At 38.1% G+C, this 27,855-nt stretch overlaps 1 protein-coding gene and 1 long non-coding RNA gene across 6 annotated transcripts in view; both read left to right on the top strand.

Moving 5' to 3' along the window:
• Window positions 1–27,855, top strand: part of INVS (inversin) — a 132,564-nt gene that overhangs the window by 26,968 nt on the left and 77,741 nt on the right. The window contains exon 1 of one of the 5 annotated variants that reach the window (XM_040239064.1): window positions 22,287–22,291. The exons of the other annotated variants lie outside the window; for them this stretch is intronic. The gene's annotated coding sequence lies outside the window, so the exon portion shown is untranslated. Of the gene's footprint in view, window positions 1–22,286; window positions 22,292–27,855 lie in introns of those variants that run through there. 5 annotated transcript variants of the gene reach the window in all.
• Window positions 15–16,103, top strand: LOC120862923. The gene is made up of 3 exons (XR_005720883.1): window positions 15–1,226; window positions 8,796–8,800; window positions 16,093–16,103. It is a non-coding gene; the product is annotated as an uncharacterized LOC120862923 (long non-coding RNA).

A 27,855-nucleotide genomic window follows, 5' to 3' on the forward strand; every position in this document is an offset into this window, starting at 1 on the left:
TAGTAAGAAAAAAAAACTTCATAGTAGCTTCCTAGCAATTAGAATAGTTGAATATTAACTGTTTTCAATAGAAGTAAACTGAGGTCTGGTTTGAGTTCTTCAAGGCCACTTTTTTACTTGCACATTCAGGAATTAATCTTGTTTTTCTGATTCCCAGCTCAGTGCTCCTGGTAATGCTCCACTGAAGGAGAACTCACTCTTCTGCAGCTTACTTTCTCAGACCTCTGGTTCTGTCATAGAGAAATTCTGAAATCCAGCTTCCCAGTCATCTCCCCGCCAAAGTACCTAAGTCTTTCTTTGTCCCTTCCTTCCTTCCTTTCTTTCTCTACTGACAAAGCAAAAGACTTTATTGGAAAGAAGTGCTCAAGCAGAGAACCATGAAGTAAGGGAACCCAGGAGAACTGCTCTCCAACGGGCTTCTTTCTTATGGGCCAGATTCAGAATTTAAACCCAGAGCTAATGCCTTTACATTAGTTTTTTTCTTCTTCTTCTTCTTTATGTTGTAATACCTCCTAAACACAGAAGAACAGCCTTGCAGATTGTGTTTTGAAAACTATGTCGCTTGCAGCATTTTGTTTCGAACGTGATCATGTTTTCTACTACCATATTCATTTTCTAATCATCTTTATCTCTTCACTGACCCCCACTTTTACTAAGCCATGAAAATTCAGGCATCTGCTTTCCACAACTAGAGATCCCCACAAGCCTAGATTCCCATGGAAACCAATCACAAACTAAAAGGAAAAGAAAGAGTATATATTGAATTTCCCTGAGACCTACAGCTTGTTTTTCATTAGACTCATGCTGATTTCTTTTAAACTCTGGGCATGGGGCCAGTGAATATTTTTACAGCTGATAAAAAGGAACTTCAGATCCATTTACTTTCATTTAAACTTCTAAAACCTAATTTTGTATATAACATCAATTCCAAAGAAAATGTGATCATTAATTTGCTAATTACCTTCTTGTGTCATAGAACTGTATTTGTTCATATAATTTTCTCTTCTTGTTTTTTGTACATTTTACTGTTCAGAATTGAAATGAGAGGGAATCAGGGGGCTCATTATTCCCAAAATATGAATATTGTCAGCCCCTGGACACAGCATTTTCCTTGTGACCAATCATAGACCTCTTTATAGCTCTTCTGACTATGAAGCTTTTCCAAAGCCCAGATGATCATTTACTAATATAATAAGAGAAATATAACCAAAATGCTAAACTAAGGGGTATCAAGAAAACCAGGGAAGAGGCACCTGGGTAAAGCAAATTAGAACTGTAAATAAGGCAGTCAGAATAGTCTTCATTGAGATGGAAGCAGTCACACTGGAAGCAAGACTTGTAGAAGGTGAGAAAGTAAGCCATGTAAATAACTGAGGGAAGAACTTTCTTTCATTCCAGGCTGGAGGAACCGTCAGAACAAAGACTTAAAGTGAGAGCATGCCTGGAATATTGGAGAAGTAACAAAGAGGCTAGCGTGGTGATAATGAGTGAGCAAGGGGAGAGTAGTCGGTCACGAGGACAAGACAGAAATGGGTGCCAGATTCACTAAGCCTTTCGGCCATTGTCAGGAATTGTTTTTATTCTGAACCAGATGGAGGAGGCATTGGAGGGTTTTGAGGAAAGAAGTGATATGATCCGACATGTCTTAGAAATAATCATTGGGGTACTTCCTCTGGCGATCTAGTGGTTAAGATTCACTTCTTCCACTGCAAGGGGCACAGGTTCGATCCTTGATCAGGGAACTAAGATCCCACATGCCGCAGAGCATGATCAACAATGTAATAATAATAATCATGATGGCCAAGTGAAGAAATGTTTCTCCAGTTTTACTATTCCTTTACTCCTTCTTCATAGAATGTTTTCAAGTCTCTGTTGCATCCTGAATCTTTCACCATATATGTATTTGGAGACCACAATTTTAAGTCTAGGGGTGCTTATTGTTACTGGGTTGATTGTTTCTAAGCCATAGCAGTAGACACTGCTTGGAAATATTTTTTAAATAAAAATACAGTTTTATCATTTCCTATTCTAATTCAGGACTAAGTTTGGTTGGTTGTTTACATGTGTGTGTAGTTCTTTGGTTTTTTAGACTTACCCACTGTTATCTTACATTTCTACCCCTTTTTCTTACCCAGCTGAGAATGATGGAGTATCACACACACGCACACACACACTTTATTTTTTACCTTGTTTACTGTCTTATACTCTACCGCAATGTAAACTCCATAAAGTTAGGGATTCTTTTGGTCTGTTTTATTCACCATTTTCTTCCTGTTGCCTAGAACAGTGCCTGGTACATGGTTCATGCTCAAAAAATGTTCATTAAATGGATGAGTGTGTTTCTAAACTTACAGCTTCATTAGCTTTCCAGCATTACCTACATTATGTATGCATTCTCAACTAAAAACATGTACTGACTTTCCAGTTGTCTAACAGAATATTTTTTAAAGGAACAATAGATCTGCTTTGCTATCTTTTTCTCATGCAACCCTCCAACCCCACCCCAATGACTCTTGCTTGTTCTTCATAGAATACTTCCTCTCTTGAGACTGTATTTCTTTTTTCTTTTTTTCCCCTCTTCTTCTGGTAAATAGCCATAGACTGTCCGTTTGAACTGACTCTCATTGGAAAGTGAGTCAGTGTAGCCTAGTGGAGAGCGGAGGACTGAGTATTTGCATCTCCAGAATGTTTGTATTGACAAACGGCAGTCAGTTATTGACATTTATGTCCCTTGGTGATACTTCAATTGGCTTATCTTTGCTGGTCAAATGCCTTAATTGTTCTGGCCTTTAATTCAGTCAACGTTGGAGTTAGAGCAGAGGGGAAAGAGAAGGAGCAAGCCTAACAGAACATCAAGCTTGAGCTAGGAGGCTGCTGGCAACGATCAGCCTGTCATAATGTTATGATTTGTTCATTTTTATACCATTTATTAGCCTTTACTTGTTGTGCCATTTGGCCTCCAGGGCAGATAAAGTGCTGTCTAATTTGGTAGGTTTGCTTCGGTCAGAGCAGCCTCGACAGGGAAGGTGTTAGCTGCAGTGACAAGTAATCAATAGCTGTCGTTGTCATGAGGAACGTGAGCAGTTGGGCCTTTCATCTGGAGGATTAGAGGTCTAATTGGATTGAGAATAGGGAGGGTGGGCTGTTGGGTAACCCTGTCAGCCTTGTGAAGCTGTCAAATGTCGGCCTTATTCATGGTGAAGGGAATAAGGAACGTGTGCTTTTAGAATTGAGGGGGAAGGCATGTGAAAGCCCTTTATACAAAAGATTGGATCCTGAAGTCGACGTAGCTAACATAGGCTCCCTTTTTTATTTAATTAGAGATCCCTTTGGATAATAAATCTATGTAACGTTAAATGATATCTTCAAGCGTGGATGTGCAAACACATACACATACAGACAATACAAATCTACATTGCTTCTTTTTGTCTTTGATCACACTAGAAGGTAAACTGCTTAAGTGGAGATTAGAAATGAAACTATAGGGGAGAGATTGCATAAATTGACATCTCATTGTCAGAACTAACAAGTGATAAAAGATTTTAAAGTGTTATTAAAAGAAAATGACAGAGACATTAAAGGATAGATGAGTTAATAATGAAGTATGGATATTTGATAGTATTTTTCTCCCGTACTCATTTAGAAATATTGTTCCTTATAAAACAAAATATTTCATTTACTCCTACATGAACTAACCCAAAAAATGAAGTTATGCATTAGCTAAATTGTTCCTTCCAAATAATACACAGTTTTTTATTTCTTAGTGAATTAGAACAGGTGCTAGAATTGGATTTAAATGATACCAATGCTATTGTGTCTAATTCAGGCTCAAAATCACTTCTCTTATATATCCCTATATACTTATGCTATTCTTCTATATGTATCATACATTTGTAGTATGAATGGAGAAAGTACTTGGGAAAAATGAGTTAGTTTATTCTCTAATGTAGAGAGATCCTATTACCACCTCTTCAAGGCCAAGTAAATGATTTTAAATTTCAGTAACGAACTATGAAATGAACTTAACAGTGATAAATGGTAAATATTTATGTTTCCTTATACGTACACTACGTACAAATTAAATTCAGTGCATTTTTGTCATTCAAAAGCATATATAATTTTTAAAAATGCTTTTGTAGTATGCTGAATACTGAGAGCATTTGTAAGCATTATTTATACAGTATATCTTCATGAAAGCTTGAATAAACGTATGTTGACAGTAATGTCAAGAGTGTGTGAATAAGCATTTGTAGGTTATGGATTATGTCTTCAGCCCATCCCTATAGCTCCATGGTCTCTTTGCTATAGTCATTCAAAGCTCTGCTGACCAATTTGAAATGACTTTAAAAAGTATACCAAAAGAACTGAATGATGTACAAACTAGATACTGCATAGATGAACCCAGTGACCCCACTAGGCCTTCAAACTCTGAGAGTCATTATCATTACAAATATTTTGTTAAGTTCTTCCTGCCTAAGTGCTATCTTAAAGAGTCTATTATAGTCCATAAAGATTCTATTCTTTATAGTCCATAATGCATATTATAAAAATTCTCAATACTACTGACTAAGCATTTAGATTTATTATTGAAAGTACTTGTTTTGTTTGATCTAAGTTAGGAAAATTTTTAAGTTTCAAAGCAACTCCCCAAGGGGTGCAGAAATCTCTCAGATTTCATGCAGTTCTTCTATAGTTACATCTGTGAGAATATAATTGTGACCACATTTTCTTAAGCGAAATTGCTCACAGGAAATGGTAGAAGCAAACTTGTTGTCCTTGCAAAAGAAGTTTAACATTTAAGTAGCTAGATTCAGGGTATTTGATCAAAACATACTGTCTGTAACCGATAAGTGGCATCTTTGCTGTTCAAGTCACATTAGGTTACTTTATTGCCTTGTAACTCCTTATAATCTTATTGATTCTTTCATTTAACAAGTGTTTATGCAAAAGCCTCTATGCTAAGTTTCAGAAATAAACCATGAACAGGACATGATCCTGCCCTCAAAGACTTCATAGTTTAATGGGAAAAACAGATAAGGTAAACAAATGGTACTTAGACTATATAATATGCTCAAAATTCTCCAAGCTAAGCTTCAACAGTACACGAACCAAGAACTTCCAGATCTTCAAGCTGGACTTAGAAAAGGTAGAGGAAAGTGAAAGTCACTTAGTCCTGTCCAACTCTTTGGGACCCCATGGACTATATAGTACATGGAATTCTCCAGGCCAGAATACTGGAGTGGGTAGCCTTTCCCTTCTCCAGGGGATCTTCCCCACCTAGGGATCGAACCCAGGTCTCCTGAATTGCAGGTGGATTCTTTACCAGCTGAGCCACAAGGGAAGTCCAAGAACACTAGAGTGGGTAGCCTATCCCTTCTCCAGTGGATATTCCTGACCCAGGAATCGAACTAGGATCTCTTGCATTGCAGGTGGATTTTTTACCAACTGACCTATAAGGGAAGCTCTTAAAGGCAGAGGAACCAGAGATCAAATTGCCAACAACCATTGGATCATAGAAAAAGCAAGAGAATTCCAGAAAAATATCTACTTCTGCTTTATTGACTACGCTAAAGCCTTTGACTGTGTGGATCACAACAAACTGTGGAATATTCTTAAAGAGATGGGAATATCAGACCATCTGACCTGCCTCCTGTGAAATCTGTATGCAGATCAAGAAACAACAGTCAGAACCAGACATGGAACAAGGGACTCGTTCCAAATAGGGAAAGGAGTACGTCAAGGCTGTATATTGTTATCCTGCTTATTTAACTTCTATGCAGAGTACATCATGAGAAATGCCAGGCTGGATGAAGCACAAGCTGGAATCAAGATTGCTGGGAGAAATATCAATAACCTCAGATACGTAGATGGCACCACCCTAATGTCACAAAGCAAAGAGGAACTAAAGAGTCTCTTGATGAAGGTGAAAGAGGAGAGTGAAAAAACTGGCTTAAAACTCAACATTCAAAAAACTAAAATCATGGCATCTGGTCCCATGACTTCGTGGCAAATAGATGGGAAACAGTGGCAACAGAGACTTTCTTTTCTTGGGCTCCAAAATCACCGCAGATGGTGACTGCAGCCGTGAAATGAAAAGATGCTTACTCCTTGGAAGAAAAGCTATGACCAACGCACACAGCATATTAAAAAGCAGAGACGTTACTTTGCCCACAAAGATCTGCTAGGCAAAGCTATGGTTTTTCCAGTAGTCATGTATGGATGTGAGAATTGGATCATATAGAAGGCTGAGCATCGAAGAATTGATGCTTTTCAACTGTGGTGTTGGAGAAGACTCGAGAGTCCCTTGAACTGCGAAGAGATCAAACCAGTCTATCCTAAAGGAAATCAGTCCTGAATATTCATTGGAAGGGCTAAAGCTGAAGCTGCTATACTTTGGCCACCTGATGCGAAGAACTGACTCATTGGAAAAGACCCTGATATTGGGAAAGATTGAAGGCAGGAGAAGAAGGGGACAACAGAGGATGAGACGGTTAGATGGCATCACCAACTCGATGGACATGAGTTTGAGCAAGTTCTGGGAGTTGGTGATGGACAGGAAGGCCTGGTGTGCTGCAGTCCATGGGGTTGCAAACAGTCAGACACAACTGAGCGACCGAACTGAATTGAGACTATAATATTCTTGTGTTAAGTCCTAGAAGAGGAATAAGCTTAGGGATATTGTGGAGAAAAGTGAGGGGCACCTAAGCCACCATGGTGTGTAAACAAATAGCATCTGCTAAGTGGAGAGAGAAAAGAGGTAGGGAGACCACTTCAAGAATATCTTGGAGTGTTGTTGGCAATTTGATCTCTGGTTCCTCTGCCTTTTCTAAAACCAGCTTGAACATATGGAAGTTCATGATTCACGTATTGCTGAAGCCTGCCTTGGAGAATTTTGAGCATTACTTTACTAGCATGTGAGATGAGTGCAATTGTCTGGTAGTTTGAACATTCTTTGGCATTGCCTTTCTTTGGGATTGGAATGAAAACTGACCTTTTCCAGTCCTGGGGCCACTTGCTGAGTTTTCCAAATTTGCTGGCATATTGAGTGCAGCACTTTCACAGCATCATCTTTCTGGATTTGAAATAGCTCAGCTGGAATGCCATCACCTGCACTAGCTTTGTTTGTAGTGATGCTTTTCAAGGCCCACTTGACTTCACATTCCAGGATATCTGGCTCTAGGTGAGTGATCACACCATTGTGATTATCTGGGTCGTGAAGATCTTTTTTGTACAGTTCTTCTGTGTATTCTTGCCACCTCTTCTTAATATCTTTTGCTTCTGTTAGGTCCATACCATTTCTGTCCTTTATCAAGCCCATCTTTGCATGAAATGTTCCCTTGGTATCTCTAATTTTCTTGAAGAGATCTCTAGTCTTTCCTATTTTATTTTCCTCTATTTCTTTGCATTGATCGCTAAGGTAGGCTTTCTTATCTCTCCTTGCTATTCTTTGGAACTCTGCATTAAGATGCTTATATCTTTCCTTTTCTCCTTTGCTTTTCACTTCTCTTCTTTTCACACCTATTTGTAAGGCCTCCCAAGAGAGCCATTTTGCTCTTTTGCCTTTCTTTTCCATAGGGATGGGCTTGATCACCATGGAAAAGAATATATAGTCTAATGTATATAGATCATTGACTATGAGGTATAAAGTATGGAGAGATGATGTTGGGCAAGTAAAATGGAGTCAAACCTTAATGGACCCTACATAGAGAACTGTGAAAGGACTTGAAATTTTATTGAAGGGTTATATTTAAAACTCAAACGTTGATTATATTGGGCTGAAGGAAATGGATTTGCAGCAAACTCACCAATGCCTTTCTGATCACCAAATTCAAATTCTTTTCCTAAGTCCTCATCTTCTTTGACTCATTGGTACATTTGACCTTTTTTATAACCCTCTCCATGAATTTCTTTCTTTTTTCTGAGTTGTATTACCTGTTACAGTGGCAAAAATATTGCACTAGACTCAGAAGTCAGAAGACCTAGATGCCTGACTTAGGTTCTACTCCTTTATAACTAAGTGATTTGGGGCAAGTTTTAAGCATAATTGCTCTGGGCTTCTGTTTCATATTCTTTAAATTTGTGATAATATTAATTTCAAATGGTTCTAATGCTTAAATCATGAATTTGAAAGGACCCTTTGTTTCTGCTAAGGGATATATAGTCTGAAGAGACCTGACTTGAATCTCAAAGTGGTAAGCCTGTTGAGTTAGGAAAAGCATGTATTCAAGCACATTAAATGAGTCACTTCAAAGCTAAAATTAAGAAACAACCACAGAGATAATCAGGTAACAGTTCTGAGAATCTTTTATTAGATCTTCCCTTATGAACCTTTGCACTTTTTATCCTGTATTGTGATTATTTATGAACAAATCAAGTGTTCTGGAGTGCTATCAAAGTTATCTTTGTATCCCCTTGCAGTCATTTCACTAAATAAGTGTTAAATATTTGTGTATTGGGAGGAATGAAACAAGGAATTATTGTGCTAGTATTGTAAGAATTCGTTCTGTATACAGTTTCATATTCAAATCTTTGAATCTATTTGTTCTTTCATTTTCAGTTTTGCAGACATGTTTAAAATAGCATTTACTCTGTAAAACCTTTTATTACCCAAACTTTAGGATTTTTTAACAAAATAGAGCATACCCCCTTTGGCAGCACATATATGAAACAAAATGTAGTATTTGACTTACAGTGAGAGAGGAAAGGACAGGGCTGTGATACTGACCTCACCTGCTTGGTGAAGGAAAAATAAGAGAAGTTGTGTTACCCAGTTTGTTGTAAGGGTTCAGCAGGAGGGGATGTTGCATCATGTAGAGATTATAATTGGTCTTTAATCAAGGATAGCTATTGTCAGCACAAGACCCAAAATAAAATAGTTAAGTGGTTCTTATGTGAATGGTCAAGACTACCTAAATGTGTCTTCCATCATCAGGTTGGTGCAGTGTTTGTCAACCATCTAGAGAGCTTTTTAAACGTAAGAACGCCTTTTCCATTTGCAGCAACATGGATGGACCTAGAGATTATCATACTAAGCAAAGTAAGTCAGAAGAAGAAAGACAAATACCAAATGATATCATTTATATTGGAATCTAAAATATGACACAAATTAGCATATCTCCAAAACAGAAACAGACTTACAGAGATAAAGAACAGACTTATGGTTGCCAGGTGGGAGGAAGGGTAGGAGATTAGCACATGGATGCATAAACAACAAAATCCTACTGTATAGCACAGGAAACTAATGTATTCAATATCCGGTGATAAACCATAATGGAAAAGAATATGAAAAAGAATATATATGTATATATAACTGAATCACTTTACTGTACAGAAATTAACACTTTACTGTACAGCAGAAATTAACATTATAAATTATACTTCAATAAAAATATTTTTTAAAAAAGAAATGAAAAATAACAACACCTGTTAATGATGATGTACCTCATTTTGGATCATCCTTCCCACAAAATTCATTTTAATACTCTGGACAAAATTTAAAAACAATTACCTAGAGGAAGTGAAGAGTGAACAGAAGCATGCTGAAGTTGGAGAGGAATAAACTCTTTGGATAAGAAAAGACAAGGAGGCTTTGAGTGGGTTTCCACTTTTACCACTGGGCCTAGTCAGTTCTTCAAGGAAGAGGGAAATTGAATAGAGGTCTGCACTGGTGCTACTTGTGAGGAATCAGAGGACAGCATTTAGGATGACGGCTCCAAATCAAGAAAGGTATAGCATAAAGCGTTTGTTGCTCAGTCATGTCCGACTCTTTGTGACTCCACAGACCACAGCCCACCAGGCCTCTCCATCCATGGAATTCTGCAGGCAAGAATATTGGAGTGGGTTGCAATTTCCTTCTCCGATTAAAGAATAAAAGTACCCACAGAAGTGGGGCTCTGAATTCTACATAAAAGCTGCCAAAATCTTCAGCTGACCTCTTATCAAAACTTTAATTGCTACCTGCCCATACAAGAGAAATAGTTTAGAGTTTGAATTCAGACAAGTTGACTGACTGCTTAAAAAAGAAATCAGTACAGGTGTACCTTGAAGATATTGCAGGTTCAAAGACCACTGAAATAAAGTGAATATCATAATAAAGTAAATCATGTGTATATTTTGGTTTCCTAGTGCATATAAAAAGTATGTTTATACTGTAATCTGTTAAGTGTTCAATAGCATTGTATCTTTAAAAAAAAAGTATATACCTTAATTAAAAAAGACTATTGCTGAAAGATGTTGTCTTCTGACAACACAATTGCCACAAGCCTTTTCTTTTTTAAAACACACAATATCTGATAAGCACAAAAAAGTGAAATGCAATAAAATGTTATGTCTATGATCTTTCGCTAGTGGTAAAGAACCTGCCTGCCAGTGTAGGAGATGTAAGAGATGTGGGTTTGATCCCCTGGAGGAGGGTATGGCAATCCACTCTAGTATTCTTGCCTGGAGAATCCCATGGACAGAGGGGCCTGGTGGGCTGTAGTGCCTCGGGTCACAAAGAGTCAATCATGACTGAAACGACTTAGCATGCACACACAGAATCCAGAGTCTCATTTACAGTGTGTAAAATGTTATCTAAAATTATTAGACATGTGGACAAATGGGAAACTGTGATCCATACTCAAGAGAAAAGGAAAATCTTTGAGAGCAACCAAAGATGATCCAGATGTTGTAATTAGCAGATGAGGATTTTAAAGCAGCTACTTTCACTCTGTTTACAAAAACTATACTCATAATTAATAAGCACAGATAGTAGAAGCTGTAAAAAAAGAACTAAATGTAAATTCTAGAACTGAAAAATATATAAATAAAAATTTTATTGGAAGAAATTATTGGTAGGTCAGAGATGACAAAGAGTCAGTGGGCTTGAAGATAGATCAATATAAATCTTACAATCTAAAATAAGGAATATATTAAAGAAAAAATTGTGTCTCACTGATTTGTGGGGCAATATTAAAAGATCTAACATACTTGTAATGAGATTACAAGCATGATTACAAGAGGTAAGAGGAGAGGAAATGGGGCAGAAAAATAAAATTTTCTCTGTGATGACCAAAACTTGCCCAAACTTGGTGAAAGACATAAATTTAAAGAGATTCAAGAGGCATGGTGAACCCCAAAAGATAAATACACAGAAAACCTTACCTATAAATACTATAGTCAAACTACTAAAAGCCAAAGATAAAGAGAAAATCCTGAAAGCATCCAGAGAAAAAGACACAACCCAATAGAGTAAACCTTGAATACAAATGACAGCATACGTCTCAGAAACAATAGACATAAGAGGACATTAGAATGATAGCTTTAAAATGCTTGGGGGACGAAACTATCAACCTAGAATTCTCTATGTAGTGAAACTCTCTTAACATATTAAAAATAAGGACAAACAAAAACTAAAAATGTATCTTAAATCCACATTATAAGAAATGCTAGAGGAAGTTTTTTGAGCTGAAAGGAAATGGTATCAGATAGGAACTTACAGTTTCTTGCTGCACCATCTACTGTTAAAGCCAAATTTTATGGCAGCTGGCAAAAGAGAAATGGTTATAAAGTCTAGCTCCAGGATCACTGTGTGTGTTCAGTCACTCAGTCGTGTCTGACTCTGCAACCCCATGGACTGCAGCACGCCAGGCTTCCCTCTCCTTCACCATCTCCCAGAGTTTGCTCAAACTCATGTCCATTGAATCAGTGACGCCATCCAACCATCTCATCCTCTGTTGTCCCCTTCTCTTCCTGCCTTCAGTCTTTCCCAATATCAGAGTCTTTTCTAATGAATCAGTTCTTTGCATCAGGTGGCCAAAGTATTAGAGCTTCAGTGTCAGTCCCAGTCCTTCCAATGAATATTCAGGGTTGATTTAGGGTTGACTGGTTTAACAAGATAAAGAAGAGTTTATTTGGAGTTACAAGGCAAATAATCAAACAATGATTGAGGAAATTTATTTTGATTCTAGTTTGCTGAGAATGTGTACCAAGAGTGGGTATTGAATATTGTCAGATGTCTTTCTCTCATCTTTTTGTTCAATATGACCATTTTTTCTGTTGTTTCTGTTGTTGTTTAGATGCTAAATTAGGGCCAACTCTTTTGCAACCCTAGAGTAGCCCATCAGGCTGCTCTGTCCAAGAGATTTTTCCAGACGAGAATATAGGAGTGGGTTGCCTGCTCCTTCTGCAGGGGATCTTCCTGATCCAGGGGTCAAACCTACCTCACCTACATTGGCCTTTACCCCTGAGGCACGAGGGAAACCCTTTTTTTTTTTTTTTTTTTTCTGTTAGACTGTTATAATAGCTGCTCTAGAGTGTTTGTGTGTGAATTCCAACATCTGAGTCTTCTTGTTCAGTTCAGTTTAGTCACTCAGTTGTGTCCAGCTCTTTGCGACCCTATGGACCACAGCACGCCAGGCTTTCCTGTGGATCATCAAATCCCGGAACTTGCTTAAACTCATGTCCATTGAGTCGGTGATGCCATCCAACCGTCTCATCCTCTGTCGTGGCCTTCTCCTCCTGCCTTCAGTCATTCCCAGGATCAGGGTCATTTCCAGTGAGTTAGTTCTTCCCATCAGGTGGCCAAAGAGTCATCTTGAGGTCTGTGTTAATTGTTTTTTTCTATTTTGTCCCAAATTTTTTTGTTTCTTTGCATGTGTAGTAATTTTTTATCATGTCCTCACAATTTTAGGTGGTATGTTATAGGGACTCCTCATTCTGTTGTCTTCCTCTAGAGAGTGTTGATTTTTTTTTGTTGTTGTTTTATCAGGTAGTTAAAACTGGTTAATCACACTGAACTTAAATGTTTTACTTTTTTCCCATAGTCTTTTGTTGAATCTTTTAGACCTGATCCATAGCCCTAGTACATAATCTATGCTTTTAAGGCATGGCTCTTCGGAGATTTCAGTGGAAACCCTGAGAAGTGTATCAAGCCCTCTAACTAGGTGAGACTCAAAACTCCAAATTCCGTCTCCTCTGTGCTGGGTGGTAGCTGAAATCTCTGATCAACTTCTTTTTTTTTTTTTAGCATATTTATTTATTTTGCTTTACAATACTGTATTGGTTTTGCCATACATTGACATGAATCAGCCACGGGTGTACATGAGCTCCCAATCCTGAACCCCCCTCCCACCTCCCACCCTATATCATCTCTCTGTATCATCCCTGTGCACCAGCCCCAAGGATCCTGTATCCTGTATCGAACATAGACTGGTGATTCGTTTCTTACATGATAGTATACATGTTTCAATGCCATTCTCCCAAATCATCCCACCCTCTCCCTCTGATCAACTTTTTCAACCTTCAGTTTATTAGTTTCTGCAGACTTCTTGGAGTTCCTCCATGCATTTGCAGTTCAGGGGTCAGCCAAGGATTTTAGATGAATCTATGTGCATATCTGAGGTCTCCTCACTTTGGCTCTTTTTTCTGTTCCTGTTATTCCATCATTCTAATCCCATCCGTCGTAATTTAATGTCTAAAGAACTAAAGTAGCCTGTCAGCATTCTGGAGTCAATTCTTCCCTCTCAAACCATTCTCCATGCTGCAGCCAGTTTCATTCATTCATTAACTCATTTGTCAAATAATTGATGAGCACACACTCGAAAGACAATACAGTCAAGCAGTCAAGCTATTGCAAGCTAGTAGGTTGGCTTGCCACATAGATTCAGCAGATGAAGAGACCATAAGATCACATTTATTTAGATAGTTTATTATTTATGATAGAGCAGGCAGCATTGATTCTTCTTGCCCCCAAGTATTACAGTGATGCAGAAGCAAGTCCAGGTAGATGCTACACAGGCAGTAGGACTGTGTCACATTTAAGGAAACTTGAGCTTAGAAATCTTACATTAGGAATGTGAGCACACCTGCCCAACCTTTTCCCTCAAACAAGACATTATCTTTGTTGTCCTTGGGCAGCAAGCAGATTCATCCTCCTGCCTGAAGGGAGATACTATCTCTAGATTCCAAGGCCACTTACTGTGCAGACATCCTTGAAAAGACAGTCTAAGTAACCAGACAGGTAGAAAGACTGAAGAGTCACCTCCAAACAAGTCCAGAAGCAAACCAAACTTACCTTAGGTTGAAGTTTCAGAGTGATTTCAGAGATAATAGAAATGTGTCCATCTGTTCCCTAAGTCCTTCCTTCTTTTCATCTGCAAAGGAAAAATGGAATCCCAGTGAGGTGATAGGTTTAAATTTCCACAATATATTTTAAATCTTTTATCCCACCACAAAATATAAGGCTGTAAATTTTAACTACCTTGGAAGTCTTAGACTTATATTCTTTTACACTAAATTGGAAAGGTGTCTGCAAATGCAGAATTTGTTTATAATCAGCAATTTATTAACCCTTTGAACAGCTATACAAAGGAATTGGGTTAGATTTTATTGAAGAAGAAAGAATATATGTTGTGATTCTACCTGCAAGAGCCCTATACCCAAAATGAGGAGAATGGGCCTGTACTTGAAGAGGGTATTTTTCTTAGAAGACAGTGTCAGTATCCTGAGTGTACCTTCTAAAGAACCCAGGCCATAAGGGTTTCTTGGGTGGTAACAACTATCAAGGGAAGCTTTTATGGCCCGTTCCAGTCTCCAGTGTTCTTCCTGCTGGGTATGGAGAGGCAGTTATTAGAGCAGTCCGCCCACCTCCGCCACTTCCTGGTATAGGTGCAGACTTGCTTTGAACTTAATACTGTCATCACAATGGCAGCTTTACATTGTTAGAAGAATCATTCCTTGAAGCCTAGTTCCTTCTGATTATTTAGTATATAAATCACTGTATGAAAAATTCTTCCTGTCTAAAATAACCAAAATAGCTGTTTCCTATACCAGATAAACCTAATATATGGAGGGCCTGAAATTTCATGTGGGCCTAGTGAAATGGTCAAACTTAGACAAAGATCAGAAATGAGGGGTAGAATTTCAGATAGAAGAAATTGAATGAGCCAAGACTGAACAGCAGAAATGGCCTTGGCATTTTTTTTTAGAAAAGAAACACTAAGGAAGTTAGTTATAGAAGAGAATGAGAGATGGACTCATTTCCTGTAAGTTTCTTTCTTATTTAATCCTAATTCTTTTTGTGTTTCACTTCCTTCCTTTCTTTCTGGTTTCCCCATCCTTTTCTTCCCTATTTTACTTGCCTGTAGCATAAACCTTTTAGTTTCATACAGTAGCATCTATAGGCATTGCTTACTTATTTTGGGTGGCCTCCAGAATTAACGTTGCCACACGGCCAAAGCTTGTCCTTTCCATTGAATATTCTACTCTTAGGTCAGCAGAATCATTCTTGAACTTGGCTGTATTACTGAGCAGACTCATTCATAAATTTAGACTCCTTGGACTAACTAGATTTATTGTGGGCTACCAGAAATCCCTTTGAGATGTGCATGACTGCACTTGGAAGCTCTGAGCTTTACAGCCCTCTTTACTTCCATCTCTTCTAACCAGAGCAATATCTCTTATCCACTAGCAGAAGAAAGTTAAGGATGTGATTGGGAGTTTGAGCATGAAAGTAATGTGATGGGCTTGGAGAGTGTGAATGCAAGGTGTGTTGGAGATAATAAGATAGGTACTTCACCACAGCTATAGGCAAATTCTGTCTCCTAAGGTATTACTACAAAACATAAAGCCCAATATATACTTAATGTTTAGCATCTACTACATTTGCTGAGGTATTGTGAAGAACATACTGGTTACTATGATAAATTAGGGTGAAAGGAGAGTTGATTGGAAACAATCTCTGCTTCAAGTGTTTTGTGGTTTGGGTGATTTTTATTTCTTGTTGCATTTGCTGGCATTTATTCCCAATGTTTTACATTACCCAGTAGCTTGATTTTTATTATTGACAATTATAGTCTCAAGTGACTTTCTCCTTGACTTTGTGAGAGTCCCCCCCCCACCCCCCCGCAAGCATATTTCCCAGGTTTATTCTATCCAAGAAAAATGAGGGTAGTTAATAACCTGCTCTATGTTTCTTATTAAAAAAAACAATAAAAATTATAAAAGCTTAAAAAGGAACTTGAAAATCATTATGTACATCATTTCCCAAAGCTCCTTCCTTAGAATAGGTAGTCTCATGCAATGTTGTGTGAAAACTGGATCCCATCATCAGAGCAGTTGGGGAAATACTGAATGTTCTTTCTTGGAAATTTGCAATACACACTAGCAACTTAAAGGCTCTGAAAAATGATACAGTAAAGAAACCTGTGTATTTCTTTTGAATCCAGGATTTTTCAAAATCATTTGATCTCAACACTTTTTAAGGCATAAACTGATAGCATCTTAACTGAAAGTGAAAGTCGCTCAGTTGGTTACTGACTCTTTGTGACCCCATGGACTATACAGTTCATGGAATTTTGTAGGCCAGAATACTGGAATGGGTAGCCTTTCCCTTCTCCAGGGGATCTTCCCAACCCAGGGGATCAAACCCAGGTCTCCTGCATTGCAGGCAGATTCTTTACCAGCTGAGCCACAAGGGAAACCCAAGAATACTGAAGTGGGTAGCGTATCCCTTCTCCAGCAGATCTTCTGACCAGGAATCGAACCTTGGTCTCCTGCATCACAGGCAGATTCTTTACCAACTGAGCTATCAGGGAAGCAGCTTAAGGAACTGGTCAAAGACTTGGTAAATACTAGTTTATTTGAATATCTTTATTTCACAGCTGAAGAAACGTGGGCCCTGAAAATTGTCTTACTCATCACATCTAAAAACAATGCCTTAGATCTACCAATAAATGATAGATAATGATATGCTCTTATTTAGGAAACTAGTTGTAGCCTCGATCAAAACGCAGCCTAGTTGGAGCCATGATCAAACCCCAGATATTCTAATTTGTATCTCATACCATCTAATATTGATAGTGCATTGAAACTTATGTGTGCTACTGTTTAAGCTGAAGATAAACTTTAAAAATGTTATTATTGCTGTAAAATGTTTCATGCTAGCTAAAAAGGCAAACTAATAAGTAAATATTTTGGTGATGTTTTCAATAGTTTTAGACTATTGCTGTCTCTAGTCTATAACAATGTCAAGTGTTGGTCCCTTGAAATTGGTTAGAGTGCTCTGGGTTTTGAAAAAACAGTTCAAGTCTCTTTAAAGCCATCTGAAAGGGGAATTTTCTGAAGCTTTTTCTATTCCCATGATTCTCACAAGATTCTCCAGTTCTTTCTAGTATAGAAAGTAATGGATCTTCCCTTAAAGAAGTGCTAATCCCAGAGTGATCATGTAAGACAGATTTTCCCACCTCTGATCAGGTTTTTTTTTTTTTTTTTTAATATGGTGTTTTATCCTCAAGGTGTTTCTTTTTTCATGAAAATAGTGTACTGTATATAAGAGACACTCTTGGAATTTTTATTTTTCAGGACTCTATTTTGGTATGACATTTTTTGATCATTACCACACTTAGCTAAGTCAGATTTCATTATCATCAAAGAATATATCTTAGAATTAAAATCTCAAATTGCACTTGACCTTCCTGATTTGCAGTCCATTTAAATTAGATAGTATCTCCCGTCGTCTTAAAACAGGTGACCTCTTAGATCGCTACCATTTGTGGAGAAAGCAACTATAACAATATGAAAAATATGTGAGGTGAAGAAAAAGCCTGTATCATTTGTTTTAGCATCAAAAAAAAAATCTATGAATAGTTTTTAATGCTGGAGATAAACAGGTATCGTAAATGGTGTATGGGGGTTCACATTAGTGTATCACAAGTTTTTATGGCCACTCTTGCTTATTACTTGATGCAACCCTGTATATATTGTGCTGTGTTTTCTCAACTGCCTTTGTAAACACTGTGGCCTTAATAGATCATTTTGAAAGAAGCTACCATCCCACTGCATCTGTTGGTAGCCTTCTTTCAGGTTTCTGACATATCCTTAATCTGATGCTCAGCCTTGTCATTTGGATCAATAGTAAACCAGATAAGATGTCTTCTACTTGCAAGACTATGGCTATAAAAGGTATCTGAAAAATAAATTCACTTTTTATGTCCATGCCACAAACCTTGGGGGTACTAATTTGTCATTTGTCTCTCCATCTATCTGTAAACAGTCAGTTAAATTGGTTATTGATGAGAATAAGGTGAATTATACTTGAAACAAGAGTAATATAGAAATAAACTTCATAGTAAATTTCTTAGATTCCTTCAAAAAAGTGACATCTTTTTAAGAGATGGCATATCTTAACTTTAATCTCTATTTTAGAATGAGCAATTTGTTTTCTATATTGTTTTCTATTCTATATCATTAATAATAATCAATTATAATAATGTTATACTTTATAAAGCACTTTTATATACATGATCTTATCTTCATAACCTCATAAGTATTACCAGTTTTATAATTTGTAATGCATTTGTCAGTCATTCTGAAATTTTTATCTAGTACCTACTAATACTATATATATAAAATATATATTTATATATTGTATGGCACCATGCTAGGCACTGCACATTCTGTATACAAAAAAATGTTGGTGATAATAGAAGAAATTAAAATTGTGACATTTTAGTATTAGAAGGATTCCCCCAAATCATCTCCAAACTTAATGTTTTACAGGAAGCTAACTTGCAACTGGTTTGTGAATCATAGTCAACCAGCCATCCAGTAGCACTGTTTTTTTTTTTTTCTGTTATATAAACTGCTAATCTTTCTAAAGTCAACCCATAATTTGAATTTTTGAATCGTATTTCTTCATCTATGAACTGACAATGATTCTGGCCTTCATAAAAGGGATATTATGAATATTGATAAAGGTATGATTATGGAACATTTCAAAATTTAAATGCCCATCTGAGGATAAGAAACAGGTCCTATAGGGAAGAGACAGGGAGCAAGTGAATAAAAAGGTAAGCCATGGTTCCCTCATGTTTGTGAAGTGCAGGCTGCTCATTGTTTTCTTTATATTTTTCTTCATTTTTGAAGTTTCTTTAATGAACATCCTACTACTTTTATAATAAAATTAAGTTTTTTTCCCTCTCCTCCCCCTCTAACTTTACACTTCGGAATAATTTCAGATTTACACAAAAGTTGCAAGAATACTGCAAAGAATTCTCATGTACCCTTCACCCAAATTCCCCAGATGTGCACATTTAACCACATGTGCTTTATCCTTTACTCTCAGTGTATATGAGTGTGAGACATTGTCTTCTCAACCATCTGGAGTAGGTTGTAGACATGATCCTCCTTTGCTCTCACATCTTTAGTGCATATTTCCTATTAACAAGGACATCCTCTTAAATAACCACAGTTCAATTATTAAAACCAAGCAACTAACATAAATACAGGCTTCCCTGGTGGCTCAGACGGTAAAGCATCTGCCTGCAATGCGGGAGACCTGGGTTCAATTCCTGGGTCAGGAAGATCCCCTGGAGAAGGAAATGGCAATCCACTCCAGCACTCTTGCCTGGAAAATCCCATGGACGGAGGAGCCTGATAGGCTCTAGTCCATGGGGTTGCAAAGAGTCGAACACGACTGAACGACTTCACAACATAAATACTATTATCAAATTCTTATTTAGATTTTTCCAGTGATCCAAATAATACCATCTATCTAAGAGAAAATCCAGGATTAGGCATTTCATTTGATTATTATATTTTTTTAAATTTTCATTAATCTGAAACAGTTCCTTAATCTTCTGTGTGTGTGTTTGTGAGTGTGTATGTGTGACCACATATGACATTACATTCTAAAGTGTACAGACCAATTATATTGTTTTTCATTTTGAATTTGTCTGATGTTTCCTCATAATCTAGATTATACCTTTTTGGTAAACATGTCGCAGGAATGATGTGTGGTTTTCTTCTCAGTGCACCATAGCAGAAACGCATGATGGTATTTGTCCCATTACTGGTGATGACCCTGATCATTTGGATAAAGTGACTTCTGCCAGGTTGCTCCATTGTAACCTTATTTGCTTTCTTTTTGTGATTAATATGTATTTTGTGGAGTGCTCATTTGAAACTATGTAAATATGTTATTACTCCTCAAACTTTCACCCACAAGTATTAGCCTCCTCTGGCCACTCCACCTGAGTCAGTTATTATTATGATAGCTGCCAATAATAGAAGTTTTTTTTTTCATAGGTAAGAAGTAGATTTATTTAGAGAGAAACACACTCTTCAGACAGAGAGTAGGCCCTAAAATGTTATTTTTAATCAGTCACTGCTGGTTCCAGATATGAAATTGGGTGTATGGTCTGATGGAAACTATAAAAGTGACCTCTCATGTTAAACAAAAAAGCTAATAATAAGTGGAAGAGATTATACCAAGAGGCTAAAAAAAAGCTTATGTTAGACTTAGGGTAATGGAATTATAGGAGATCTTTTTTCTTATTTTCCAAATTTTTAATAATTTTCCAGTTTTCAATACATATGAAATATATAATTCATAATTTTTTAATTGCTTTCTAAAATGTTTATTTGTTTATATCTAATTGGTCCACAAAGAGCTTGAGGGCAATACTAAATGTTGATTTAAGAATTGTGATGCGCTTGAATTTAGAAGGACTGTTAAACTAGAATTAAAACATAGCTGTGGCAAAAAGGACACTTATCCTGGGATAAGTTATCAAATGGAACAATGAAAATAATCTTTGATCTGCTGATGTTTCTTCCCCATTCTAACTGCTAAACTGCAGCATTATTTTTTTTACCAACTCAGTTGCCTCTTTCTTAGTTTCAAGAGAAAAGGTCCCAGAACAGTGGAAGATGAGGAACAGTACAGAGTTCAGGGGTTGATCTGTAGATGGAGGTGGTGTGTGATATGATATTTTGAAGATGGCTTAGATTTAAGACTAGAAGGTACGTGTTTCAATTCAGGTATCACCATTCATTGTGGGGACCTTGGCTACTATTTTGAAGATGGGTCATAGTTATGAAGTCAGATAACTACTTAGTGCTCAGCATTTAATGAAACCCTTTAATGAGTAGCCTGAATGAGGTTCATTAAGGATTTCTGAGTGTAATTGAATTTATTTACATATTTATCTGTCATTTGTCTTTCCCACTATCTAAGAAATCCATCCAAAGTGTGGAACTGAAGTAGAGAAGGCAACAAATGGATTCAATCAGTTGTTTGAAACAGTTTCCCCAAAGGAACATATCTTAGCCAAATAGATGAATTGATTTTTTTTTTTTAACTGCATGTTAGGATCAATAGAAGGTACATTGTTGAAAAACTAAAGATGGTGCCTACTACAAGACTTGGGGTGCTTCAAAGGAACCAAATGTTAAACAAGATTTGTTTGGATTTAGCTTCTGAGTTTAGTAGTAAAACATGATTTTTTAAAATATAAATTTATTTATTTTAATTGGAGGCTAATTACTTTACAGTATTGTAGTGGTTTTGCCATACATTGACATGATTCCGCCACGGGTGTACAAGTGTTCACCATCCTGAACCCCCCTCCCACCTCCCTTCCCATCCCATCCCTCTGGGTCATCCCAGTGCATCAGCCCTGAGCACCCTGTCTCATGCATTGAACCTGGACTGGCGATTCATTTCACATATGATAATATACATAAAACATGATTTTTAAAAAGTAACTGCTTTCAGTGCAACTCGAGACTGCTCAGGGTCAGTGAGGAGAACAGACTAGGCAGATTATGATGTTCATCAAACAGTGAGAACACTAGGAGTAAATTCTTTCCTTCTTTGAGGGTTGTCATCCAACCTTCCTGGTGTATTTTTGTATTTTTTATGCACTTGCCCCTCCTTGCTTGTACTACATTGTAATGTATAATGACCATGCATATGTATTTTAAGTATTTTTAAAGTTTCCAAAACCCTTAGCGGAGTGTCTGATTCAGAGTAATTACATAGTAAGGAACTGTTGAGAATCGAATGAATTGTTGAATTGGCAAGTCTCACTCTTGATACCATTTTCAAATTACCTGTAGAGCATTTAGGAAATACTAATCCCAAAGTCTCAAATTCTGACTTCATTGACCTAGAATGAGACAGGCATTCTTTTTCAGTGGTTGTGAGTGCTTTTTTAAGTTCTTCATGGTTGAGAACTCTGATAATTAGGTTATTTGTTTAAACAGTGATTCTCAAAGTGTGAACTCCTGGACCTAGCAGCACTGGTATCTCCCATAAACTTGTTGGAAATGTAAATTCTTACACCCCACACCAGAGCTAGTGAATGAAAAACTCTGAGGGAAGTCCCCAAGCAGTCTGTTTTCCAGCCCTTCAGAGATCCTGATGCATGCTAGAGTTTGAGAACTACTGATTTAAGATGAAGTCAATGTTTTCCTATAAATAAAATGTCAACTATGAGAAACAAAATACATTTTATAATCAGCCCAAAAGGTTGTGCCAACTTAAAGCACCACTCTAAGTAAATGAGGGTAGCTCATAAGCCCAAGGAAATTGTACTTGTGGAAATAAGCATCACAACATTTTACAATTTTTTAGTATTTATTTTTTTGAATGAAATGCTCTCTACCGAAGGGACTAACTTTCATACTAATCTTAAAAAATTGCCCCTATCAGGCAGAAAAATCACATGAAAAATCCAGCATTGTGTAAGGAAGCCTCAGAGTCAAGGATACCTTTCTATAGTTTCTTATCTTAGAGAAAAGTCTGTCGACTTTTTTCTTGACAGTAACATTTTCTTTTTCTGTTGTGCTGTTTGACTATGTGCCACTTGATAGTTCTGTCTATTCCTGTGGAAACCAAGTTAGTGGATGGAGCCAAGGCTTGGAGGAGGCATTGAAGAGAAATATTAGTAGAGTTCAGCCACAGAGCAACTAAAGATGTTGCCTTTCCTTCAGTCAAATCCTTCTTGAGAGCCAGAATCTGTTTTAAGCCAGAGAGATGTTCTTGGCTGATGTATTGTCTAGCTGCTCTGCCAGATGGATGAACATCTTAAACTTGAAAAGCAACAAATAGAGCTCCCATTCTGCCTTTGAAGTGCCATTCTTAGCCTTTGCTTAGAGAATTGTCAAATAGCTTTTTTTTTAAAAAAAATTAAGATTTGCTTAAGTTGACATGTTAGTGATGTGGTTACCATCATAGGTGTTAATTAGAGCTTTTACCTGTAAAACACAGTATTTAGGTTTGAAATCAGAAATTTAAGGAAAGAAGGAGAATGTCTCTGACTGGAAAAAGCAACATGGATTTCATTTCATTGCTATAGCTCAGTAATCCATGTAATCATTTCTATAGCTCAGTCATTCAAAAATTTGGTTTTTAAAACTGTTTCCTGTAAGGATTCACATTAAAATTTTTTTAAAGAAAAAGCATGAAACCAAAGTACAGTGAAACACCTAATTGGAGCCCAAAAATTATCCAAGCAGGCAATAATAATAATAAGGAAAGGCCCATCTTTTTTCCAATTCACTTACACTCTGTATTTGATATGGTAGCAGTATCTCGTGGTCTAGGAAAAAGAACAGTATGGATCGCATTATATTAAGCTAAGCTCTTTATATGGTTATTTAAATTATGTTTATATTTCAGTTAGGATGTATAGATTCATTTTTCCAGTTTTATGTGCTTTCATTTATACCAGAAATTATGTCTTTTGATAAAACAGTTGACATAGCTATTAATATAGATGATTTATAACCTTGTATCTTGAATCCTAGCCATCTCTTCCAATCTTCAGATCCATATAGATTCTCTTCTTTTTCTACTTTTCTTTTTTGATAGACATCTCTGTATAGATTTCCCTCAGGCATCCTAAACTCTACATGTTAAGAAAACAGAACTCAAAATCTTCATCCTGAATCCTATTGTTCCTTCTGTCTTTTCTGTTATTGATACCACTCTTCATTGGACCCATTCAGGAGTCCTCTTACATTTCACAGCCCATCCTCTAATTTCCGCTTAGCTGCCAACATTTCTATTCTGGATCGCTGCTATAACCCCCTAACCAGTTGCACTGCCAAAGATTTGTTTGCCTCAAATCAATGCTTCAGACTGCCTCCAGGGCATTTTCTAAAAACATAAATTTACTCACATCATTTCCTTAAACTCTTCACTGGTGCCCCATTACCTATATGATAAGTTTTAGACTCTTCATCTTGCTGTATTAGACTCTCCATTTTCTAGCCCCTACTCACCTCTCTAATCACATTTCACTTCTTCTTATACTTCATTCATGTTGCAATAATATAGAACTGTTTTCAAGGCCTAAGGTTTTATTTTATCCTGTATACAAGCCAGGAAGTTAGTCTGTTACTCCTTCATGGATGTTGACAATAGACACAAGCCTCCAGGTCAGGGACAAAGAAACTTATTGTTCACAGTGTAGAAAAAAAGCACCAGCACCCATCTGTTTGCATCCCTTTCCCCAAAGAACCATGAGGGAGTTACCGAAGGCCCACATAGGTGCTGTGCACGCAGTAGGTTTCCATCACAGCACAGAGGAACACTGAACTTCAGGAATCACAGTTTTGTAATGAGCAGTTAGTAAACCCAGGGGAAGAGATGTCCTGTCCTTCAAATTGATTGCAGCAGACACAGCCCAGAGAAGCTGCCTAGGCCAACAATGGTCAAGTCTCTGCATTTGGGGCATAAGAACATGCACGGCTGGTTAGGACCCATGGTAAACTGCTTCTCCCACTTGGCCCTCCATATTCTTCACATAAGCATGCCATTCCATCAGCTACTCTGATTAATCTGACCAACAGAGACTAGGAACAAACCTAATTAATATGTCTCATATAGCATTTAAGTGATAGAATTCTAAGCTGCAGGATGAGAACAACCTGCAGTATTGACTTCAGTGTCCTGGATTAAGTCCACTGTGACTAAGTACCAGGGGAGACAGCAGGTCTTACTTTACACGGCCAAGATATACTCCAAGGCTTTCCTGTTATCAATTATGATACATGAAAGGGAGTTTGGCTGACCTGCTGATCTCAGTGTTATTGCCAATAATTATAGGAGGCACTAGATGGGCTGAAAAACAACCCCTAAGCCCAGTGGAGAAATATTTCCCTCTCTCCTCCAGATATAAACATAAAACCTGAAGAGGCACAAGTCACTTTAGTTCAGGGTTTATTGTTAAGCATGGATCACCATTGGCTTTCCAGGCGGTGCAGTGATAAAGAACCCGCCTGCCCATACAGGAGACGCAGGTTCCATCCCTGGGTCGAGAAGGTCCCCTGGAGGAGGAAATGGCAACCCACTCCAGGATTCTTGCCTGGAGAATCCCATGGACAGAGGAGCCTGGCGGGCTACAGTCCATAGAGTCACAAAGAGTTGGACATGACTTAGCGACTGAGCATATACACACACATGCCACCCAGAGGGTATACCCACGAGGCCAGCCTGGGATTACTCTTAGGGTATGAATGCTACATTTTCAAAATAGCTGTGTATAACCCCCCACTCCTTTTGTCCTGATTATTTCCCAGGACGCTGCCACGAGAAGATGAACTCTTTCTGAGGATGGCCAAGTACAGTAACCAAACTACCTCTCTCTTAGGTGTGTGGATCAGGAAGAGGCAACAGAAGTAGAGTTAGAAATCTTTTTGAATTTGTTTTTGAGGAAGCCATGCCTGCTCCTGATTATTTCAGATTCCTGGAAACATTATGGGACATAGAATGTCCATCAAATATCTCAACTATTGGCCCAATTTTGGATGGTCTTTGTGACAAAAGACACATCATAGTCAGATGGTATAGAAACCCAAAACATGAAAAACATTTTAGTTTCATGGGCCTCAATGCTGTGGCTAGTATAGGCTAATCAGACTGGAACAGTGACATTGTAACCTGAAACATGTCTGCAATCGTGAGGCATAAGGTGTCCCTGAAAGGGGTTGGTCAAAATCCCTACCAAGAATGGGCAGGGGCAATGCCCTGTGGCCTCCTTTATTTTAAGAGAAATAGGCCAACTTAGAAGAACAAGCAAGTCTGGTATGCAGTGGTAGCTTCTACATCAAACATGTACCTTTTACTCTGGGTCCAATCTGTAATGATGGATTCATTACCATGTTTAGTGCAATGATGAATCCAGGAGGCAAATGGCCAGTGACCTTGGCAGTACAGGCTTATTCAGCAGCCTGATGCCAGCTGGTCTCATAAGAGAATAGGCCCTTACAGTGGACATCTACATGACTGACCCAGACTGCTCAATTGGCAGCTAGAGTTTATCTCCATAGTTTGTAGCCCCATAGAGGGATGTCTTTAAACGATCATCTATAGTCTTCCAGGTGCCAGATCAGATGACTTGAACATTGACAACATTCCATGAGTTAAAAAAAGCATGTCCCATCCCTAAGAGTAGTGTCTAAGTTAAGGACAATGGCTTTCCGTTCAGCCCACTGGGCTGACCCGTCGTTAGCATAGTCGGTCTTCCAGAGTTGCCATTGAGATTGGACTGCTTCCCAGTTGTGGTTGGACTGCCTCCCAGTGGATGCCATCTAGTTTTAACTTAGCCAGATCATCAGTAAATCAGGCCAAGGCATTCAGAGGAACCTCTATGTATTGAGGGCACCATTAAACAAGCAGCTTTGCTTTAAACAGTGGCCACCTCTACACCCAGTGCTTTGCCCTCATTACCAGACAAAGCAGACCATAGCAGGGATGGGGTACATGGCGCAGTTGGCTCTGCATTATTAGACAAGGCATTGCATTCATTTTCACTTTTGAGCCATTGCTCACTCAAGTCTCAACCAAGGGAACATCTACTGTTTTCATTCTACCCAAAGTTCTATATCAAACAGCAGGGTCTCATTGCTTTCACCATTTAGTTTCACTTTGGAAAGTCCTTGGCTCAGCAACCACAACCACACTGCTTTTCAGCTTGCTGCCCCATTGTCGTGCTGCCATCTCTTTCTCTGATTGCCCAGAGGAAGGTGAGCTAAAACCAAGGTGTCATTTGGGCAGGTTCTTTTAATCCTGCTCCTCATCACTGAGTCGACAGGTAGGTCAGTGGGGTCCTTTACCTCCCCAGCCTTGCCCACCATGTGGATGTGTGAAGATTCCACATGGAATCTTCTCATCCCTGGACCTGACCTGCAGGGCCCTTGTCCTTACTCTTAGAGAAGACTATGTCTCTGTCAGCATCCCCTCCTCATTTTCTGTCATGTCAGGTGTTGGATTTAATTTATCCTACTTCCCTGCTTTTTTCTTTGTATGTACCAAGTTACTACAAGGTAATGAATTAGCTCTGAGTACTGGCAGAAGATATATGAGTACCTTCAGAGACAAAAGAGCTTACTACTGATGGCACAGCAGAAAGCATAATCACTTGCATCTTTGCATCAGTTCCTTTACACCAAGAACCAGGAGGCATTGCCAAGGCCCCAGATGGACACTGAGCACACAGTGGGTTCACATGGCATCTGAGGGATGCTGAATTGGGGTGTATCTCCAACTTTTCTACTTACTTTAGTAAACACTAAGCAAGACTCCTCTTGATCTAATGTTCAAGGAGACATGAATGTCCCACAAGTTTGCTCGGTACAAAACCAACTCCAAGAAATGGCCCAGGCAGAGGAGTCAAGGCTTTGCATTCTTGGCACACTTAATAAGAACATGCAGGGACACTCCAGCCCCATGGCAGAGTGCCTCTCCTGACACTACTGTGGTATTTCTAAGACTGATTTGTGTCTGCAGCCATTACAAGAAAGCTTGATATAAAGAGGTTATTGATATTTGTGACCTATTTACTTCCTGCTGCTGCTGCTAAGTTGCTTTAGTCGTGTCTGACTCTATGTGACCCTGTAGACCTCAGCCCACCAGGCTCCTCTGTCCCTGGGATTCTCCAGGTAAGAATACTGGAGTGGGTTGCCATTTCCTTCTGCATATACTTCCTAGGGATAGTGATTTTTATTAAAAATTAATATTGTAAATGCCTTGAGAGTTTATAAATATGTAATTATATAGATATCATTAGAATTCATAATAACAAATGT

The sequence above is a fragment of the Oryx dammah genome, unplaced genomic scaffold (assembly GCF_014754425.2).
Source record: "Oryx dammah isolate SB20612 unplaced genomic scaffold, SCBI_Odam_1.1 HiC_scaffold_1, whole genome shotgun sequence".
In the NCBI taxonomy this organism is placed as follows: Eukaryota; Metazoa; Chordata; class Mammalia; order Artiodactyla; family Bovidae; genus Oryx; species Oryx dammah.